At 42.7% G+C, this 22575-nt stretch overlaps 1 protein-coding gene and 1 long non-coding RNA gene across 2 annotated transcripts in view; both read right to left on the bottom strand.

The window, feature by feature from the left end:
- Positions 1 to 18101, bottom strand: part of LOC146443906 (uncharacterized) — a 143923-nt gene extending 125822 nt beyond the window's left edge. The window contains exon 1 of the long non-coding RNA XR_014856115.1: positions 18021 to 18101. This is a non-coding gene — a long non-coding RNA (uncharacterized LOC146443906). The remainder of the gene's footprint in view (positions 1 to 18020) is intronic.
- Positions 1 to 22575, bottom strand: part of DNAI7 (dynein axonemal intermediate chain 7) — a 352760-nt gene that overhangs the window by 239522 nt on the left and 90663 nt on the right. The gene's annotated exons all lie outside the window — the stretch shown is intronic.

The raw sequence follows: 22575 nt of genomic DNA on the forward strand, positions 1-22575 counted from the left end.
ATTGGAGCACTGATGCTGACACTGTTCATTGTGCTACACGACTTGGAATTCCTGTATTTTTTTGGATTACTGTTACTTTATCTCCTTTACATTAGGTCTGTTTCACATAAACCTCTGCATTTGGGGTTCCTCATGTCCAGAACTAGTAGGGAAACAGTAAGGGTGGGGAATTAAAATTATCATGTATGAAGTATATATCAGCCCAGTGTGAGCTAGGACAGAAACACAGCAAGCTTCCTTTAGAATTAGTCAAAGAAATAAAATACCTATTTTAAAAGCCAACAAATAACTATTTCTCCTAGACACACAAGCATCTCTTTTCTTCTCAGCTCTAGGAAACCCACAAATATATGTATAGTTCTGCTTATACAGTATTTTTAACCCTTTGCCAGCACAGAGAAGATAAGCAAACACATTCCCCATGAAACACAATTCCCTACAGGCACATGTACACTGTCCAGCAGTGGGCAGAGAGCTCTGAGCCACTCCAGGAGATCTGGTCCTTCTCACTGCTACAGGCAAAACATCCCATTTGAATCCTGGGAGGAAAAACCACACCACAGACTTCACTGGCATTGCCAGAGCATCCACTGACACAGCTCCTGGTGCCCAAGCTGGGCCATTCATCCCTAACTCAGATGCCTCTGCCCAGTTCTGTGCCATGCAGTGCAGCCTCACCCCGAGGCAACCAGACAAGGCTCACCTGAATTTAGAGGCCACACAATGGAAGATTAAAGACCATGATAAGGAATTTTAAGCAAGTTCCTCAAACATAAAAAAAAAAGTCAAAACCACCTAAACCCCAAAAGACATCTAAACAAACTAGCAAGTGAAGAGGAGGAGTTTTTCAAAAATAAAAAAGCAAAATACTCTATTTTTGTTAGTACAGGCCTGAGGCAAGAGCTCTTCAGCATGAAGAGCTGGCACTCTCTGTTCTCCTCTACATCACTGTTTGCAGTTCAGATCAGGCATTTTTTCCTACCAACAATATCTGAAGTGGTGAGATTACATAGGTGGGCCCCAATAATTTATTAACTACATACAAGCAGCACATACACTCAGCCAGTCTGCTCAGGGCCCAGGCAGCCAGCACACCACATAGGAAGAGCTTGGGGAAGAGTTCACCTACCCAGACACGTCTTGGGAGACTTTCCTGTGAGATGTTGCCTCTTTTGCCTGCAGCAAAGGGTGCTACAAATTGCAGCAAGATGATGAACTGGGCTCAGACTGAAAAGCAGTAAAAGTGAAGAGAATGACAGAAGTGGAATAGGAGAAGGAAGGGTGATACAATCAGGCTCTGAAAAACCTATAGAAGACCTATTGCTGACTGATCAGATGGTTACTTTCAGCTTGCAAAGATTTTAATATTTTATGGGTTTGGAATAACTACAAAATTCCTTCTCTCCTGTAGGAATAGAAATACAGATCTCTCTAATAAGCATGAACAAATCTGGGGCTTTTAGTTATTCACCAAGAAGCAGTTCCAAAGCAAGCACTCCCTTTTTTTTGCCCCTCTGGATTCTCATCTTTAGACTGAGAATGTTTAATGACCTACAGGATAAGTTGCAAGCTCTTCCCATTTTTCAGGAAATCACCTCATACATACACTGAGGTTAATTAATGGCTTATGTGGTCTGGACAGTCACCATCAACTGGATTTACATCTTCCACTAATGCACTTAATACACTCAGAGACTAGCTTAGTACCTAAATCTTTACAACAGAGACACTCAAGACGCTTGGAAAGCACTGCCAATATTGTCAAGTCAAAGGCCAAGATGCAAAGGAAGGTGGGAGAATGGAAAACTCATTTAAAAACAATGATATAAAAGTCTGTCTGCTTTTGTTGCCTTTTTTAAGAGCATTGAGTAGTGAATGAGACCATTTACTGAGAGTGAAAAAGGCAGACTACTTAAAATCTGTTCCATATTAACCTCCAGAGCCCACTATCACAGGTGACAATTAAGATAGAACAACATGAAAGCAAAATAAACACTCTGTTAAGTACAGGAGGGTTTAGATCCTCACATCTCAGCTCAGAGCCCAGCTCCAGCTATCAGAGAGGAGCTTCCCTGAGGACATTTATTCCTTCAGTGCCACCTGTAGGGTCTCTGCCTTTTCCCACTGAAGCAGCTGGTAAGGGTTGATCACACAGGTCCAAGGTCAGCAGATTATTGCTCCAGCCAGTTGTGGAAAACCATCTCATCACAAGAGAGTAGCTGGTCACAGAAGTGTTGTGTTTACTTCCTGAAGGAAGTTCCCTCACTTAAGATAACAGGACACAAACTCCTGTCTCCTACACCAGTGTTACCTAAGAGTCACTGTTTTAAATCCTTCTAGATTGACACCTGGGCAAACCTAAGTGGATTAGACCAAGATTCTCTAGGGGACAGTAATGAGGAGGGGAAAAAAAGGAATTACTGACTTGCAAACACAAACCCACTGGAGTGCAAAGCAGCCTCCCAGCGGAAGTCAAAAGCTCTATGTAGTAGATAAGAGGCAGGAATAAATCACTTTTCCTTATACACAGTCTCTGGAGGAATAATTGGACAAAATTAAGGGAAAAACAAGAGCATAATCCTCCTGAACAATACTGGTAAAGGAATACATCAAATTGCATTGTCTTCTGGATAGCAGAGCTACAAGTTAGTGACACAGAGAGTGGTTTAAGTATTTAAAACAAGGAAGAACCCAAGTCTTACCCAGACTTTTATGCTCTATCTGGGTATACAGTAGTGTAAACACAAAGCATTAAGTCTTTTTCTTAGCAATCCCTATTGGTAGTATTTGGGGTAATATGTTGCTATAAACATATCCTTCATTCATCTCACACAGGATGGATAAAAACCCAGTGCTTCCAGCTCAGGAGATTATTTATTTATCTTCCAAATATTGAGCATGCCAGTAACTTTGTTAAAATCAGCAGGGATTATCCCCTAGCTTTAAGCAACACTTGCCTTCAACACCTCTCCAAACCAGAACTATTATTTCTATAGCCTCATAAACAGAAAACACATTCAAAATGTACCTTACAAGAGACCTTAGGAAAAATTTGGACAAGTTGAGAAAGAATGAATCCATCCATGACTGGTTTTTAAACACATTGACCCAGAAACAACTTGTGCCTCAGGAAGGCCCAAAGCAGAAAGGAAGGTATTCAAGGGAAATGCCCTCTCACTTCAGCCTTTGCTGAGCATCTGCTTCTTGGCAACACCAGGAGAGAGTTCCGACATTTCATTTCATCTGAATCATTAAGCATTTCTCCAGCATCTCTGGAGAAATTTACGGTCCATGTGCTCCCTCTGCCCATCTCTCCTTGGTCAAAAATCCTTACAAGCACACCATGCAACACAAAGAGCTTGTGTTTCAGCAAACAGGTCTTTTCCAACCAGATGTCCTGCTGATTGTGTGCTGACTTGCTCTGGCAAAGCAGAAAACAGAAAGCAAAAAGCTGCAGCTCCTCTGACCTCAGTCAGCCCTGTACTGGTGGTGGCAGGTGCCTAATCACAAATATAAGGAGGCAAACTAGAGTTGAACAAGAATCAGCAAGTAATAAAGACAAGAAACAGCTGCATTTTTAGATTTTGTCACTAGCAGGGACAAAGTGAAAGCAAAGGGGAAAAAATTGCCAGCTGCTGCCAAAATTGAGCCTTCGGCCACATGCCCAGATAGTGAAACACAGGAAAAGGACTCTGCTACTTTTTCTTCTTTTTGCTATTGCCTACAGGTAATAGAAGCATGGCAGGTGGGAGATTCAAGGAAACATGTAGTTTATTTTTTCCCCTTAATTCTATATGTCAAATCCTAGCTCTAACACACAATTATGTATTTCTCTTGTCTACAGGGCAAGCGAAGGAAAAAAAAAAAACCCATCACTTGTTATTCCTCAGTAGAGAGCTTTTCAATTATTTCTGCACTTCTTTCTTTACTTGGCCTCTGTTAAGTCAGGTGAATGCAAAGACAGTCTATTGTTGAATGGAGCAAATTGACTGTGGGAAAGAGAGCTCCTTGAATGTTAAAGCCTTTTCATCTTGCCCTTAAGTCCTGCATATAATAATATTATGGAATTAAAAGTCAAATGCAAGGGGTTTTTTCCCCCTTTAAGCTTGCTCCATTCCAAGCTCCAATTGAGTGTTTTTCTTCAAAATTTCTGTCCTTTCCCTCCATCTCTCATGGGTATTTGACATTCAGGTACCTTCCTCTTCAGAATGGAGGAAACTTAGTTTACACCTGTAATACCAGAGTACAATGGAAGTTTAAAGCCTGTATCCAGAATAAAAAAAAATACATCCCAAACAAGCACAAAACATATCCCTATATTTTTATATTTAAAATAGGTCTGGTCTGCTTGTAGCCACTAGAACAGGATAGACAAATCTATGGCTTGAGGAGGTGCACCACCTCTGGAAACAGACCTGCAAATTTTTCCTTGCTGCCAGGAGCATTGTCAGGACATTAAAAGTCAAACCAGTTGGAAAGCAACTCGGGGAAAATCCCGATGGAATATTGCTGCTTTGTCTCATGGGTACTTCATGCTCCCTGCATCAAAGGCAGAGACACAAGGCTCTTTAAACCACAACCTTAATGGTGAATTTCTTTACCTTCAATTTGTCTCACATTTTCCTGCTCTCCCACCCTCACCCCTTCTCCTACTTCACATGCCTCCCAGACATATGTACACCTCTGCCCCAAACCCTCCCCTGGTGCTACTGTCCCCAGCACAGAGCATCTTTTGAAGCATGAAACAGCCTCAGAGTCATCTCAGCAGAAGTTAGGCAGTAGCAGAGCTTCTCTTTGTTTCTGGGTAAATCCCTTGAGACAGAATTCAGTGCTTTCTTGCCTCTCTGACAGTTGTTGTGGCCCAGAGGAGCCTGAATGCTCAGGGACTGGCGCTGGCAGTTTCCACCCCAAAGCAGAAGTACAAACGCAGCTCAGCCTAGCAGCAGCAATTCCTCACCCTCAGCAGCTGCCCTGGAGCTGCTCTGGGGTAGCTGATGCTCAGGGTTGTTGCTACACATCCGAATAAGCCTTTACAAGTGGTACCCATCAGTGGTTTTGCTCGTGGCCCCAGCAAGGGCAGGGATTAAGCAGGAATTGGCAGCAGGCTGGTCCCAGAGGAGGTTACCCTGCAGGGCAGGACTGAGCTGGAGCACAGAGAGCCACTGGTGCTCCTGCCTGGCTGCGGATTTCACGTGTCCTCAGAGCTGTCCAACCACCTCTCACCAGTGCTAAACCCATGTTTAACAGCAGCTGGGAAAGCACAATGGGAAGGTGAATAAGGACTCTGGGGAATCCCCAACCTGCGGCGTTTCTGGGGTGGGCTGGAAACTGCTCCAAAAATCCTTGTGAGAGGAAGAGCAGACTCAGCACTGCTTTACACAGCAGAAACCATCACACCTGCAAACAGTGCAAGTGCATGCTTGTTTGAACTCACCTTCCCTCATTGTTCCTTGTATTCAGACCTATTTTGTGAGGCTCTCCAGAGGTGAATTAAAATGCATCAGTGGAAGGAGGCTCCACAGAGGCCTCAGAGGCTGTGCGGTATTTATCGTCTGACTGCGGACAAGTCTCAGTCTGCCAGCCTGGAGCTTCCAAAATACATTACAAGTGTGCCAGAAATGAGAGACAAAGCATCACTTATTGCTTAGATAGCTCTCTCTCACTGCAATGAAGGGTGAGTTGTGGGCTGCACCTTCATGCCACCCATTACACAACAGCATTTGCCACTCTGCACCCTTTACTGTAAATATACCACCCAGAGAGATACTACAGACCTAAACCTACTGCCTGACTCCTTCACATTAACAAGTCAGGAGTTATTTTATTGGTGATGAAGAGTAACTCCAGTGCAAAATAATTGCAGACAGCAGTAGAATAATTTGTCTTTTCAACCTATATAACTAGGTTGAGAAATAACATTTCTGGTGTCTTACTTAGTCTTAGCCACTAACTGATTTATAGAACTATTAATGAGTATTTATTAGAAACTCTAATGGGTCAGTAGTTAAACTAACCTATTGGTAACAGCTTTATAAAAATCTCTGAATCACATAATCATCTTTTAATTTAAAGACCTTAACACACACAGCATTCCTGTACTACTTTACACATGTAATTACTGCATCACATTACCAAATTGTTAGAAATAACCCCCTTTTCTCTCTTGAGATAGAATTAATCAGTCAGTGATTTCCTTTCACTCAAATGCACAAGTGTCCTGGGAAGCATTTCTATCTTCTTACACTACTTGATATGGTTTGCAATTTCCCACTTTATCTAGCTAAATGATCTTTCCACTCAGTTTCCCATCATGTCTGTTTCCAGAAAAACAGCCCAAGGATCTATTCCTGCCTGCGATGTCAAAGGAACAAGCAGGATTGAGCATCATTTCTCAGTCTTTCAGACATGACCACCCACCTCTGGCTCAGCAGCTTTAACACAACCCTCATGGGCAGCAGCCAGGCTCTGTCTGGGCTGGGAGAGAGAAGAACCAGCTGCAAACACCAAATGCAAAAGTTGACCCCCTCCCAACCTTATAGATGCCAAGCTCCTACCATCCATTAAAGGCACATAGAAGTTCTCATGCCAGTTTAAACATTTTCAGCCAGAAATTAAAGCCTGTTCTCATCCCTTTTACTCTGAAAAAAAATAAAATCAACTACTGCAGACCTGGTGATTGCAGAAGCCTGAATCATAAGGTCTAGAGCAGCCACGTGGTTCAGTGGCACAGAGCTGGCTGAAGAAGTTTACAAAGAAGTTTTTAGGGCAGCAAAGATCCATTTGACAACTTGTCATCTTTACAGTTGCTCACAACACTCATTTGGTAAGCACACACTCTGTCCCTGTAGTGATATAGGAACTTGCTGCCAGCCTAGAATTTGGGTAGACACCATTTGCTTACAACCAATCCCTCCTGCAGCACTAAAACAGCTCACTGCTGCTCCAGGGAAGCTGACATTTACTTGGGAGCCCAATTCACCCTACAGTGCAGTCAACAGAGAAGCTTCTCCCAGCTGAAGTGGGCTTTGGATCAGACCCCCCACTCCCTACTGTGAGTGATTTATTTCCACAGTGAGCTCGTGTTACAACCACAGGGACACCAGTTATTCTCTGGACTCAGGAATTAAATTGTGTCTAGCCTGCTGAGCTTCATAAAAGTCTAAATCCAGATGTTATAAACCCAACAGTCAACAGCCCTGGCAGAGGTATTATTGCAAATCTCTTCTGCTGTCACGGAGAGGATGAGAAGAGTGGCACTCAAAAGGAGGTGCTCATTCTTTCCTCCCGAGGGCTTTAAGCAGCCTGACAGCTACAGGAAGCACCAAGAGGTCTCTCCTCTTGCTGTTCCACAGGCAGGAGGTGGGATATTCAAGTGACAATACCCTTCATCCCACTGCAAGACCTCAGTGCCCCAACAGCCCCCATGCTTGCTTTAGGCCTTCAGGCTCCAGTTTGTGCTTATGACAGAGCATTAAAAGTCTGGGCCTTCTCCAGGTCCTGGAAAAGGAGAAACACTTTCTCCTCTTGAAGGAGAGTTGGAGGCTGCAGGGGGTAGAGAATGACGACAGACAAACATATCTATCACAGTTGATTGGTGTTTAAGGAAAACAATACAACATCATAAAAGTATCTGTAAATGTTTTAATAAGGCTTCTTTTACATTGAGAAAAAAACATGACTTCATTTTTTTTAATACAGAGTAATGTTTTAAGTGTTCTGAACTTACCAGGGACACTGTTGACTTTGGGATTTAATAGCTAATATAATATTAAGTACACATTTGCAGCTCATCAGGAGAGGCACACCCGCTGATCAGAAACGTGACGTACAAGAAGAGCTGCTGATGAACTGTGGTCATTTACCTCCTCAAATTTCCCCACTGACGCACATCATCAGAGCCCCTGCAAGGAGAGCCAAGGCTGCCTCCCCCCAGCAAACAGCAAGGGAGATGTTATTTGAGAAATTTAACCAACTTGGGAGCATATGCCTTGCAGACTATCCCCAGTGAGGAATTCATTTTATCCATGCCACAGCTTTGCACCCTGGGATCCCCTTCATGGTTAAAGCAGGGAATTAAGCTACAATCCCATCGGTTACACATTGCTAAAAACAGAGAAACACTGATATTCCTCTTGGAAAATAAATGGCCAACTAGCAAGTATCAAAGTGTAAGTAATTTAAGAGAAGATTTTATATAAGTGAGTCAAATATGGTTTTCATCTATAGTCATACATGAAAGAAAAAAGAAAAAATATGGTGAAGTGACCCCAGTGCTACAGGTCTGTTGGTAAAAAACCCACACTTGTTTCCAAACAACTTTACCCCACACGATGCTAAATTTGGACGTTGAAAGCAGGGTTTGTAATAATGATTGTTGCAGTTCTCAGTCCATGATCGATTGGACAGAGGTCTGTAAGTTTGGACAACACATTGTCAAAAAACCTCAGCCAAACACCACTGGATGAAAACACCTTGGCAAGCACACAAATCATAACCTGACACTGCAGATAACAGTCTCACTGCTATTAGCAGAAGAGGGTTCTGATCAATTCCCAACCATCCATCCTCTAATAAACAATCCTTCAAATAATCACAAGGATTCTATGATCTGTGAAAAGGTCACATATCACTATGCATTTATGATTTGTAGGTTCCTAAAATATAGCAACTGCACAGGGGCCAGCATAGGCTGCTTAATTGATCCAATATCTGTTCCTACAGCTGTTCCATTAAAAAAAAAAAAAAATTTAGTCTGATTTTTTTGGGGTTGTTACTTTCATTTCTTAAGGAAATGAAGCTTAAGCAGCTTATTAACACATCCACACATGTGGATGGGTACACACACAGAATCCCTCTCACCTCCAATAGCTTTAGGACTTACTGGCTAATTTTGAACAGGTTTTATAGAGCAGCAGAAATTAACCTCGGTGCCCAGGCAGAGAGGAAAAAAGCAAAATTAATGCCTGACTCAAGGAAAAACTATCATAATTAGTCATCAGAGAATCAGCCCAGGGGTACAGGACAAGAAACAAAAGTAAATTCTACTGCTGTGCCCAAATGTAAGTTATGACTGAGGATAAACTTGAGACATGATGAGTTCCTTGTAGGAGAGTTATTTAAAGCACTCATCCAAGGCTTTTCTTTGAATTTGTAAATCCTTGTACTTTTTCCAGTGGAAGTGCAAATCTGTTTAGGGCACTTAAGCCTGCTGATAATTATCTTTTACAGCCTCTCAGAAAGAGTTCATGGATCCTCCAAGATTGATGTACCACAAGTTGTAAAAGAACTCATCTCATGCAGACTTCTTGCATCTGCAGTTTGGGGCTAGAAGTTTCAGGAACACCCAAGGAGACTTGCAGAATTTCCTAGCTCTGGTTGAACTAGAAATAAGGGCTGAGAAACCTCTTTAATAGTATTTTAGCATTTCTGATTGTGGCTGAAACAATAAAACTGACAGCAGGAAGCAACCCTAGCTCACATCCAGCATGATTTTTCAAGGAGTTATTAAAACCACCTGTGAAATACCTGCTTAGAAGCCCTTTCCTTGACCAGACACCCCCAGTGCTCAGCTGTGGCATAGGTTAAAGAAAGGACCTAGATCTTTGCAACATATTTATCTATCCCCAGAAAGGTCTGATAAGACTGGGCTAAAAAGAGTTCAGATTGTGGTCCAATTCCATGCAGTAGCACACCACTTCATACACAGGCAGCCCTAATGAGAGCTCCTCCTTAAAAAGATGCAAGTCCTATTTTGATCCCTTATATTTTTGCTAAGCTAAAACCAGAACAATATACAGATCTTTTGGGCAGCATTTCAAAAAACAACGTTAATCATTTGTCAGTAAGCCTCACTTAGATTTCCTTATTAAGGTTATTTTTCAGGAGAAATAATATTTCAGATGAAGATGTCTATTAGCATTCAGAGGCATCACTTATTTGATATCAGAATTGATGCTTCATTAATCAACTGCTCACATAGGGGTCTGAAGAGATATCCATGAGAATATGACAAGAATAAGACAAGGGACACATGGCTTGGAATGACAGAACACCCTCCTGGACCTTCTCAGACTCCTCTAATTTGTACATTTTGGAAGATGCATTTTCAGCCATCTTATAAAAAGATCAACCAATTACTCCTATGATTTTTCTGTTTCATTTCTCATACAAACACACTCTTCACTGACATATTATTTTCACTGGTCTCAACCACAAGGTCACGTAGAACATCCAAAACATCTTCCCCCTTGACCTATTTGCATGCTATGTGTGGACACACATCCTGCCACAGCCAGTCAGTGCTGTAGCAGGGAAAATGTTGCCTGTTCCAAACATGCAAGAGAAGAGGTCAGAGACTTGCTTGAAAACACTTCAGTGTCAGGAACCAGGAAACACTGCACAAAGAGAGGCAGGTAGGACCCAGGCTGTGGAAGTTCAGACCAGAATTTCACTCCCTGTTATCACCACTTACAGGTAAATGAGCTGGGTGACACAAGAAACACAAAAACCCCGCTGGAAAGGGCCAGTATACAAGGAATAAGAGAATAGGAAGGTTTTTAGAGTGGAGGAAGAAAGATGATGTTTCAGAATATCTGGAGATAGTCAATTATTCATGTGCCCTGATGGAGAGGGAAAACAGCAATATTTCCAATTCGGCATCAGCACATTCTGAAAGCAACTGTGAAAAACCACCAGAGGTGTGAAACAGCTGTCAGTCATGTTGTGAAAGGCCAAGATTAAACACCCCTCTCACCCAGCAGTCTTAGACTAAGGATAGCAATCATGAATCAGCCATTCAAAGCGCACAGAGAGCTTGTTCCAGGAAACCGCCCTTTAAAAAGCACCAGGATGGTTTGGAAATGCACACAGACAAAACCACACCAACAACCTCCCCACAAACAGATATTAATAATCTACAGACGATTCATGCACAGACAGACTGCTCCAAGCTTCCCTGGGTGTGGGGCTGGGAGCACATCCTCCCATTCTGGCCTCTCCAAAGGAGGAAGGAAACCTCCTTTTTCCTCCTCACAAAAGGCAAGTCCAAGAAAAGTAGGGGTCTATTTGCAGTCTCCCACAGTCCCTGCCTGTCAGATGGTCCTTCCTTGGTGGGGCACAGCTTAGGGCTGGGTTAGGCTCCCCAGAGCTGGGATAAGCCCTCAGCAGGAAGGATCCAGGAGATTGTGCCAAGTGCCAGCAATACAAGACCACACTGCATGAGGTGCAGGTGACCTCATTTTCTGCAGAAGATGACATTGAAAGAGAGCCATGTGTTTTCAGGTGTGAGGTAAGGAAGAAGGAGGCTATTTCTTATGGGAAAAAAAAGAATAAATAAAACCACCACCACCAAGAAAACCTAAACAAAACAATCCTGGGAAGTGCCCCTAGAAGGTTGTAAAAGATAGAAGCCTAGCTCACAAGCCTTTGTTCTTTTGGAAATACCTTCCTCTGCCCATAGCAACGGAACCAGGACCCCATATTCCCACTCTAAGTTAAACATGGGCCCTATTGGCTCTTGGGAGGCCAGGATTTCAACCCCTTTGTTTTCATAATGCAAAAAAATACATGCTTGCAGAAATCACTCTCTTCTGATTCATTTCCTCTGGCATTGTATTGTTAAGATGCTTAAACAAAATACTCAGTTTTCTCCTCTTCCTCCCCCTTTCCTCTCCTTCAGGGCCTTGTTTTCCCCCAGCTGGGAGAAAGCCTAACTTTCTAAATAAGCCGTTACTGCAGCTAATAGCCTAGAGGGAGAAAAGCCCCCTTGTGAACCCTGAAAACGCTGTGTATTAGCTCTTGTAAAGCAGACAAATGAAAGCAGGAACACATGTTATACATTAGAGGCTCAGATTTTGAAGGTAGGCTGCTACAGCCTAACCTTCAATTAATTTAGCCTCTGCTCCCTTGGTTTCTCAAGTTTTCTGAACTTCAGCCATTAAAACTGGGCTTGTATCACTCAGGTGGTGGAGGTTTCCTTCCAGGTGGAAGGAAAGGTCTGACCACACAAGCCCCATTCTCATACTGGCATCTTCAGTATTTCAGGAGATAAATGGTAAGAGTCTTGGGGACAGACTGTAAAGAACGTGGCCATATAGCATTTATTATCACAAAAAAGCCCCACTCAAGTTCTGGAGCCATGCATCTGCTGAAAGAAACCAATTATCTGATTGCTAGGCCTGGTTTTAAGAGACAAACCCATAATGTACCTATGTTCCTTGTTAGATTCAATTACAAACTGCTGTGGGCAAAAGGGTAGAAAGCAGGAGGAAAACAACCACAGCAGTAAGTTTACTATACTATTCAAATCAACAGGAAAAAGAAAGTTTCAGTTGCAACCTACTGCTTCCCAAGGACTAAATAGACACATCCAAAGTTTGGTAAAACTGTTCGGACCACACCTTTCAACTAATCACCTATAAGTTAGCAGTCGACTTTCACCCCAGTCCTTAAAGAAACTTTTGCTCCGCATAGCCTTGTCCTGAGCAGTGTCTCTTACTTTTAAGGGATGGCTTGTCAGCACACACACATCCGTTTTAATTCTTTAAAAAGCAATGGAATTTTAAGTTATCTCATATGTCACCCATCATCTCTGTGCAGAGGTGCAAACTACATAGTCTTCTGTCTGCAATACTTTGTGGAAACACGTGAGGAAGGAAAAACCCAAAAAAGCCACCAAAATAGACATAGGATTGGATTGATTTTTTTTTTACAAGTGTGGGGAAAAAATTGGGAGTTCTTAGATAATCTTTCATTCACATAAAAGTATCTTTGTTTGTGCAACAACACCAGATATTAGCACTCCAAGAATTATCTTCTACTAAAAAGCACTGGCTATTTGTTTTACACAGGAAAAAAAAAATACCTATGCAATACTTATTGTTGCTGAAGAGTGGTAATTCTACTCCACTGAAAAGCAATTGTTTCTCATTATTATGACACACAAATACATATGATATGAATTATATTGAGTAGCTGGGTGAGGTGAATCATTGCTCTTTCTTGCTGCCTCAAAGCTTTGGCTGGGGCTAAACTGCAGGTAATAGATTTTGCTTCAGATGGAAACGCTCTTGTGGAGGGAGAGCAAGCACCAGCAGGGACTCAGAGACAGCCTGAGCACTCTGTGTAGGGTCAGAAGCTAATCCCACCTCTGCAAGGAAGGGCTAGGGGGAAAAACAGCACTGGAGAGGGCTTGCTCAGACTTTCTGGCTGATGAGATTCCCAGAGTTCTGCAACGTGTGCTGGGCAGTTACATCATGCACGTGGCTCTGGTTCCAGCAGTCTGCTGAGTACATCAAGAGCTGCTGTGGGGGAAAGAAGGCAGAAGAGTGAGCAAACTCCTCATCAGAGTGACCTCAGTCAATGCTGCAGCCAAGTCCTTGAGGTTTGGATCCAGAACACCTCCCAGCCTCCAGATCTAGAGCCCTAGTTGCTGCCATTACAGAACGAGGGGCCAACAGAGGCAATAAATACATTTTAAAAAAAAAACCTTCAGCTCTAACCACACCCCTCATGCACAAAACACAATATGCTTTGATCTGTGTCCATCTCTCCTGAGTACAAGAGCAGTTCAGCCAGCAGCACAGGACTTCAGGAAGATTGGCAGAGATCTTCCCCTTCATGCCAAGGGAAACACTTCTTGCCTGTGGCGTTTTCCACCCACACTTTAATTCACCTCACTTCATGTTTGAAAATAAAGAGGAAAAAACCCATCATCATTCAATAACAGCAACATCAATTCACCAGGGGAAACAACAAAGGCAGGGGAACACAGGGAGGAAATGTTTATACATGTACAGGAACAGCCAAGAAAACCAACTCATGAAAAGACAGAAAATAAGCAAATCCCACCCTGCCCTGCTCACCCCCCCCACCTCCAGCTGCAAACCAGCCAGGACTTTGTCTCAACCTGGTGCAGGTGCCAAAACTTTGTCCTGGCAGACATCCAGGGCTTTTTGCTCTGCAGGACAGCAGGGATGGTTAAAGCAGCCATACACTTCTATTTGCTTTGCCAGGGCTCCATTGGGTTTGCTACACAGTCCCAGTGCACTAGGCTGCACTTCCTCTGAAATAATTTGGTTTCTGTCACTGAGACCCTTCCATTTCTCACTGCTCCTCTCAAAGGGCTTTATCCTCCTCCACACAGAGTGAGCACCTCAGATTTGGAGCACCTCCCACCAGGCAACCACCAAGTCCATCCTTGTTGATGCCCATTCCAAGGTGGCAGGCAGTGCCCAGCCTCACTACCCTGAATGCTTCCACTGGGAAAGGATAAAACACCTGGACGGGTCATAAGCAGCAGACTTTGTCATCTCATAGCTATGCTTCTGCCTCCACACAAAATAAGATCCAGGAACAAAATTGCACTTCTGCTTTTGTGTTGTATTGTGGAAGTGCCACAAGGGGTGGGAAGGGTCACAGAGAGGTGGAACACCTTATGGAAGCAGGTCTATTCTGTGCCAGAGCCAGCTCTTACCCAAGTCCACAACAGAAAGGGGGAAAATAAAAAAAAAACCAGCAAAAAAAACCCCTTGAACCCCAACCTCACCATGTTTTTGTGAGTTCCACTTTCTCACATGGTGCATTGCATAGGACCAGTCACATTTCAATCTAGCAGCTTGCAGCATCAGTGTTAAAAATCAGCTCATTCCTTCAGATGTGCTGCTTTTTCACTCTGCATGCAGGCTGAGGTCATGTCCTCATCATTTCTACTCCTGAAGTGACTGGAGGGAGTCACTGGTGAGCACTGGGTTTTACCACAGAGGATGTGGAAGAGCAGAATGAAGGTGTCCTGTGTTCACAAGAGCTGAACTAGTGACTCCACAGGGCTGTTTAAAGTGACAAGACAACGCTGAGGAACAGTGAAACTCATCTTGTTTCCCCTGTCTGAAGGAAGACTCCAGTAGTTTTCTGTCAGCTTCTTTATTCTATGTACTTTTAATATCCCTGTGTTTGTACAAGGTATTGACCCCAGCAAATGCTGATCATTGCCTTTGCTGTACCCATTCAGATTGTGCAGTGAAAGTCAATGCTCCTGCTTTTGGCACTTGCACACCTCCTGTGCCTCTGAGGGGAGGCTGGAGCCCTCTCACTGAGCATCAGCTCCTGTGCAATGTGCACACAGAAACACAATTCCTATCTGGCCAGTGCTAGAAAACAACAGGTTTCTTAATCAACAAGCTCAGCTCTCATCTCACCTTGTGCAATTTTAAGTGTTCTCAAACACAAAACAGGCCACACACCAAAAAACCCCCAAAAAGCCCCTAAGCACTTACTGACATGACTCTTGCACTGTTCCCATAGAACATTCTTAAAGTGAATGGCTATAAAAATTAAAATAAATAAAAGGAAACAGCACACAGACTGTGCCAGAGTAAGCTTAAAAGGCAAGTCAACTTATTTTAAAATTTAAAAAAGCCTTCCCTGACACAAGATGTTCCTAAGAAATATCCTTACATTTTCTTCCCAGCAGCCTCCTCTCTGTCTACACAAGGAACCAAAGTGACAAGAGCATTAAAATACCTTATTATTTTAGCCAGCAACCATCCAAGGCAGGGAATAGCTTGCTTTTAGGCAGAAAACAGTTATACTAAGTACAGGACACAAGAATTCACGCTGTCCTCTGGCTAAGTCAGTCTGTGCTACACATCCAGGCACAAGAGGAAAGCCATGGTTGTTCTCAAGATGTCAATGGTGTTTTAAAAACAGCTTACAAAACACTCATGTAAGGACTTGGGTCAACACAGCTTTCCACGACCTTCATTTCTTGCAGAAGTCATCAATATTCACCCACTAATGAGAACTCATGGCCTCACAATTGGCTTTTCCCTTCCCAGCTGTGCTCTAAAGCTGTTCTTGCTTGCCCAAGGATAAAGAGATGGAGGGAAACATTCAGGTCTCTAGAGTGCAAAGTCAGAAACCTAAACATAGCACCACTCCTCCTTTTGTTGGGCTTTCATTGTCAGTGTCAAGAGTGTCTTATGGATCAGCAAGGTGACTACCAAAACACACACACAGGGCTTTTTGTCTTGTGACTTTGACACCACTCTCTCAAGTGTCTCTCTAATAGAAATGCTAATTTATGCTTTGCTTGTTCTTTTTGAATTCATGCACAGGAAAGATTTCTGTTGCCAAATTGTTATTTTAGTGGTTTCATCAGAAAAACAAAAGCAGGCTAAATGGAAAAGTTAACCCTGAGGTTCCAGGAGGAAGCCTGGAAAACCTGAACCTGGTAATACTCATTCCAACTACAATAGCTCCAAGAACACAATTTTTGTCACAGTATTTGCAGCTTGACTTAGTGACATTCCAAAGACCTCTCTTTCATTTGCCCCGACTCCAGGATTTCCTTCCTCCACATATTTTCTTAAAAAAACAAACCAAAAACCAAATAAAACCCAATACTACATTATCTCAACTCTATTCACCCTCTCCCATTGTCCCTCCACCTTCAGCTCCAGTGCCTCAGCTGTAGTAAGTTAACTGACCACAAGCAAAAATCTCACTTAGGAAGAAGTTCTTCTCATTTGCCAGCCTGATAAAGGTAGTTCCAGGACTAACAAGAGCTTAAACACCCTTCAGTCCTGTGGGGTGGGAAGTCATCAGTCCAGGTGGGAGCATTCCCATGATACTCACTAGGAATAAGAATTCATGTTAAAACACTTTAATAACATAAATGCTGACAGACCCTTTAATGAAACAGCTCTGGCACTCATTTTAAATAATAATCTAGCCCTGAAAGCTTGCAGCATAAGACCATTAGTAAGCTCTACAGATCTCAGGTAACTTCTTCACAGAATTGTAAAACACTTAGAAAACACTAATTAATTAAGCATCACATCACTTTCCAAACTAAACAACTGAATTCAGCAAGACAACAAATTGGATTTTCCTGCCTGCACTTCAGGTTGTTCGAACAATTTGCTTTCTCATTTTCCTCAGAGAGAACACCCTCTCTTCCCTTAGCAACCAGTGCAGTCAAACCCACTACAGATCCAGGGGCCTGCAGACTTTTTGAATTAATGACTGAAAAAGGGATTTTCACCTTTTACCAGCTCAAAGTCCAGCATTATTTTCCCTGCCATCAGCAGGTGGGCTCCAGGGAAGTACTACTGCATGCTGGCCATAAAGATTGATCTATATTAAATGTGGTCAGAACAGAAGACATGCTCCAAAAAAAAAAAAAAAAGCAGATTTCCCATCACCCCACTCACTGTGCTAACACAGAGAGGCTGAGAGCACACAGAGAAGATGGCTTTCAAGTGCAGCTGAACACAGTGATCAGCTCATTGGCTAATGGACATTCAGCTTGCTGGGTGAGGCTAAGAGTAGCCCAAAATACATGTACAGGTCCTAAGTAACAGCTATTCTGTGCTACAAGTCAGTTCCTTTTGGGCCACTCCATTTGTTAAAAGAAATAAAGCCACAAACACCACACTCCTGAGAAGAAGAAAGTGCCAAGGCTCTTTGAGTGCACCTTACAGCAGTAAGGGAATATTGAAGCATCCGAATGGAGGTTTTCATTTCTTCCTTTCAGCAACATACAGAGTGAAAGAGATGGTTTAAGTTTACACAGAGGCAGAGCTGGATGCCTAGGGCAGCCATAGCTTCCCCAGCACTTTGAGAACTCCAGAAAAGCAGCTAGAGAAGTGCCTTGGATGAAAGGGCCTAGGTTTATAAAACAACATTTTCCCCAACCCTGACAGTTTTCCTCCTGCATGCACTTTCACCCTGAGCAAAGCTGAGTTCTACCTTTAATGTTAAGTCATCTTGAACTATGCCTATTCAAAAGATATTTATTCAAAGCTTATTTATAAATTCTTCCTGGAAAGGACCTGTGACAAGCCACCCATGAACAAAATTCAGAAGTGTCAGCACATGCCCTCTGACACAAGGCAACAGCACCTGCTTGCCACACAAATACACCGCTGCAAGTAACTGCACAAAGCAAAAACAACATCACATTCAGGCAAAATCATTCCACATATTACAGCACCAATGTCATTAAGGTGTGACATACTCACAGAGAAAACATCCAAAACCAGCACCTTCACAGCACAAGCCAACTCCAGGACCAAGAAAGCTTCTCAACTCTCTCTGCCTCAAAGACAACACTGCCTGGCTAAATCCAAAGGAGGAAAAATAAGTCTTTCCCTGTGCCTCAACAGGTGAGACTGTTTAGCAATTAGGCAAAGTAAGTCTCTCCCAGTGCCTCAACAGGTGAGACTGTTTAGCAATTAGGCAAAGTAAATCTCTCCCAGTGCCCCAACAGGTGAGACTGTTTAGCAATTAGGCACAACGGCTGAATTTGGCCCAGTGAGCACCAAATGTGGCTTAGTGAGACCCAGTAGTGTAGAGATGCAGCTGACAAAAATGGTGAGAAAGCCTCAAGCAAAATTGTGCACTCTGTGGAGTGCCTTGTACCTCAGCATTCAAGAGTGTGACCATTTAAACACTCTCCAGCACCACTGCAGCAGTTCAGTTCCATCAGTCTGTGCTCATCTGCTTTTGAAGGAAAGTCAAGCATAATCAAGAGGCACAGAAGATGCCTGTTTTAAGGGCAAGGTTACTCTTTGCACCTGTAAGCAATTATCTCTTTAAATTTCCACCTGGAGCTGGAGTTGCAGTAATAATTCTGCAATTTCTGCTTCTGTAATTTCAGTCACTGGAAAAAGCTCTTTCTTGTGCCTGATGTTTGAGGAGGGGGATAAGGAGAAATAAACTGATACTGGTTTAGTTTGTGCACATGGTTTGGGGTTGTGTTTGGATTTTTCAGGGAATCAGTTCCAGCTGATAATGTGAAAGCACAAATTACTAGCATTGGGAAGTGGTAGTGGAGCAAGGATTGAAGTTTTGTGTGCCCAGTGTTGCTTTGTCTCTCAGATACCCTGATTTGGGTCTGTCATGGTGGCATTGGGCAGGACAAGCAGATCTCTGTCACCTTCCTGCAGCCCTGCTTCTCCCCGTGCCTTTTGCATTCTGTGTCGGTGAGCACAGGATGTCACTCGACAAGACTTTCCAGCACACACCTCAGTGAGATTCATGCAACTCTGCTTGCCTGGAGGTTAGTTTTGATAATTTATAAAATAGATGTGCTGCAAAAGCAGCAGGTTTTGCTGTTCTTTTAAAATGCACCAATTTGACAGTGCAAAGAGACAAAGAATAATAAAAAACAAGAATTTAAAAAAATTTAAAAAACCCCAAAGTGAGTGCAAACAGCCTCAGATCCTCCCTTCTTTGTGAACAAATCAGCTGGAAGCGCTGGCTTGGCTGAGAGGAAAATCGTTATTTGCATTAGGACCCTCTTAAGTCACCACTCCTTGTCTCTGAAAAGACCATGAGCCATTGTTTTCCTCCTCTCTCTGAAACCAGTGCTGGGGGCCAGTGTCCCTAAAGTGACTCTGGAGGAGCCTTTTGCCTTCTTGGCTCAACTTCTGGCAAGCAAACAACTTGCTGCAGGGAGGCAGCCCCAGGTGGATACCAGTCCAAAATTTCTGAGGAAATGTAGTTAAACTGAACATCAATTCAGCAAGGACTGAGCCCTCCCTTACCAAACCCCACCTTTTCTTTTGGGGAGTCGTAGAGAGACAGTCAGTACAAACAAATTGCACATTGTCACTGAAGATTAAAAACTGCTGCTTGTTTGATTTTGATTTTAATGCATGGAAATCTAAGGGATTTTTTTAAATGCCATGTAAAATATTAGCCCGAGGATCACAGAATTTGGCCCAAGATCTTCCCCAGTTTCAGTGGTATGACTGAATACATACTGCAAAAGGACAACTTTATGTGTTACATAATGCAGTCCATTGCTATATAGAATATCTAACCAAAGATATTCTATATGATTCAGGTGCTGAAGGTGCTACAAAGGCAAGTAAAGTTCACTAGGTAGGGTTTGCTTAAATCCCTATTATGCTTCTTTTTCTGAAGGGGAAAAAATTGTTCCCAAATAAGGAAACATTTTTCTCAGAAGACATCTGGTTTCTTCAAACACTTTTGGAAAAAATCTCTGGTTTGTAATAGATAATAATAATTTTTCTTCCACTGAGCTCTGCTCTAGGAGAATTTGTTTCTAGCCTTATTCTTGTACAGCAAAGAATTCAGAATTCTTCATTTCTGTTATTCTTACACTGTCTGTATACCAAACTAAATTCTTCATTTTCCTGGCTCCCCTACCCTTAAGTACTCTTGGTATCACTGTTTATCCACTCAGTGCCTAGTCACACATCTTAAATATATTTGAAACTCTTTCAAGGCTTTGAGGTGAAATGAAACATTGCCATTGTGAAAATAATTCTTTCCAAATGCTGCAGAGTGCCATCACACAGTAAAATTGCTGTTATTGCACACAAACACCAGGGAATATTCACACCTGATGTCTACAGAAAGTCTGAGGTGTGTAGAAATGCCTGGGGTTGTGCTGATACTGGATACTTCAACACCCTGCTCAATGATCTTGAAGTCCCAGGACATTTGGCAAACCTGGAGGCAGCTCTAGATGACTTGTTGGCAAGGAAAAGGTTTATGAGTTTCAAGAGCATTTTGCTCTTTTTTTTTTTTATAAGTATGCACAGAACAAAAAGCCAAGGTGAGAGAATTTCATATTTATCAAGAAAAGCACAGTAGGTACAAGGCCACTCCTAGACAAAACTGCTGGTGCCCCAGCCCAGGTGATGGCTGCAGTCTCAAATGAGTGACATTTTTGTACCACAGCAGTGCTGTTGACTCTACAGGAGCTAAGCTGAATCCTTCATGTGTCACTCAGACCAAATGCCCCCTAACTCCGGAGCAAAACCTGCCTCATCAGTGTCTGAAGGATGCAGCCCTGGGGTACATGGTTCACTGCTACTGCCAATTAACTGAGAAAAACCTCCCCATCTCTGCCTGGGGACCATTCCACTGCATCGTTATTAACCTTTACAGGCTTTGCCTGTGCCCAGAAGGCTTCACTGAGCTTGCAGAGGCAACGTGCTAGGCAGGGTCTCAGCAAAGAGACAGCATCTGTCTGCAGGAGGTAAAAGGCAACACCTCCAGGAGCAGGGCAAAAAAAACCCACACAAGTCTGTTATGTTCTGCCCTGGGCTCTCTCCATCAGGATGTGTTATCTTCCCCTGAACTCAAAGAATAAGGTGACCAGATTTACATCCCTCTGTTTCACAAGGAAACTGCTCAGGTCACCAAAGGCCAGCTGGCTGCAATCACAGAAGACACTTTCTAGTCAAGCCTACAATATATGCAAAAGGTAAAAATGCTTGATGGCATCCCAGCCCAGAAAAAACAAAAAAACCCCAAAACAAAACAAATCACAAATAGAAAAGGAATTAGGGTGTAGAAAATTGCTACATTTCTAAACCCTAATTTTTTAAGATTTTGCTCTCAGCCCTGGAGAACTGCTGGGTCACTTTACAATGCAGTTTTTTCCTTGGTGTTTTCCTTTCCTATTACCAGGTGCTAAACTGGCTGGGCTTCGTGCTTGCCTCTCACACAACAATCTTGGACCTTTGAAGTAATAATACATGCTCTCAGATGTGGCACAAATAACCATGTCGTGTTTGCCAATTATACTCTACTTGTCTCTTGTTAACAAACCATGCAATTTCTAGTTTCCTGCAATAAATTCAAGCATAATTATCTTGTAATCTTGCAGGTATCAGTGTAGTTATACCAGGGAATCAGAGTAATAATTACCAGGTAGATACCAAAGACACTATGCTGATCCCAAATCCTTCTGTATGACGCTAATCATGTCACATGATATTTGTATTTCTTTGATACTTTCCTTAATATCTCTGAGAACAGCCATGTGAAACTGATTATCTTGTACATTATTAACTGGGGCCTTCAATTTAAATTGACTCTCCAGCTTACAAGGCAATCACAAATCTTACATGGGACAGAGATGTGACAATTTCATTGCTAGATAACAATGCAAATGTGAGACCAAGCTATGAATAGGAATTGGAGTCAATCACACCAAAGTAGTTTCATGTTAAATTGCATTGCTTGCTGATTTTTTTTTGAGATAACAGAGATTCCTGTGCCATGCATCAGCTTCCTATCAGGAAACATCATCTGCCAAACTTCCTGCTTGCCACAGTGGGGAAGAAGAAGACAATATAACATTTTCTTTACCAGGATCATTGCATGGCAATGGACATCTGTGGGGAACTGCTTCCAGCTGGGCAGGAAAAACAGTGAACTAACAGCAAAAAGGGATGAGAAGAGACAACTACAATGAGGAGAACAAGTTCAAAATACATGAGACCTCTGAAAACAATTCACCTGGACACCCCTCCATTTTCTAGCACAGCATGAAGGTGAGACCAGCATGATCTTGTGGATGCTCCTGTACTTTCTGAAGACATAGAAAAATTCAACAAATAATTTGCTTTTTAAAGCCTATTGAAGTATTTATGCTTTACAGGGAAAAAATAAGGAGTTCTCAAATATATCCTAAGGTACAGGAGTGACATATTCCTAACAAGCAAAGCTGAAAGGTCAGAGTTGTTAGGTGATGTGCATCTCTTACAGGGGAAGGACAGAAGGTGAAGGCCCAGTGCATCAAAAAACTTTTGC

The sequence above is a fragment of the Lichenostomus cassidix genome, chromosome 1Aa, assembly GCF_008360975.1.
Source record: "Lichenostomus cassidix isolate B80296 chromosome 1Aa, HeHo_3.0, whole genome shotgun sequence".
Classification (NCBI taxonomy): Eukaryota; Metazoa; Chordata; class Aves; order Passeriformes; family Meliphagidae; genus Lichenostomus; species Lichenostomus cassidix.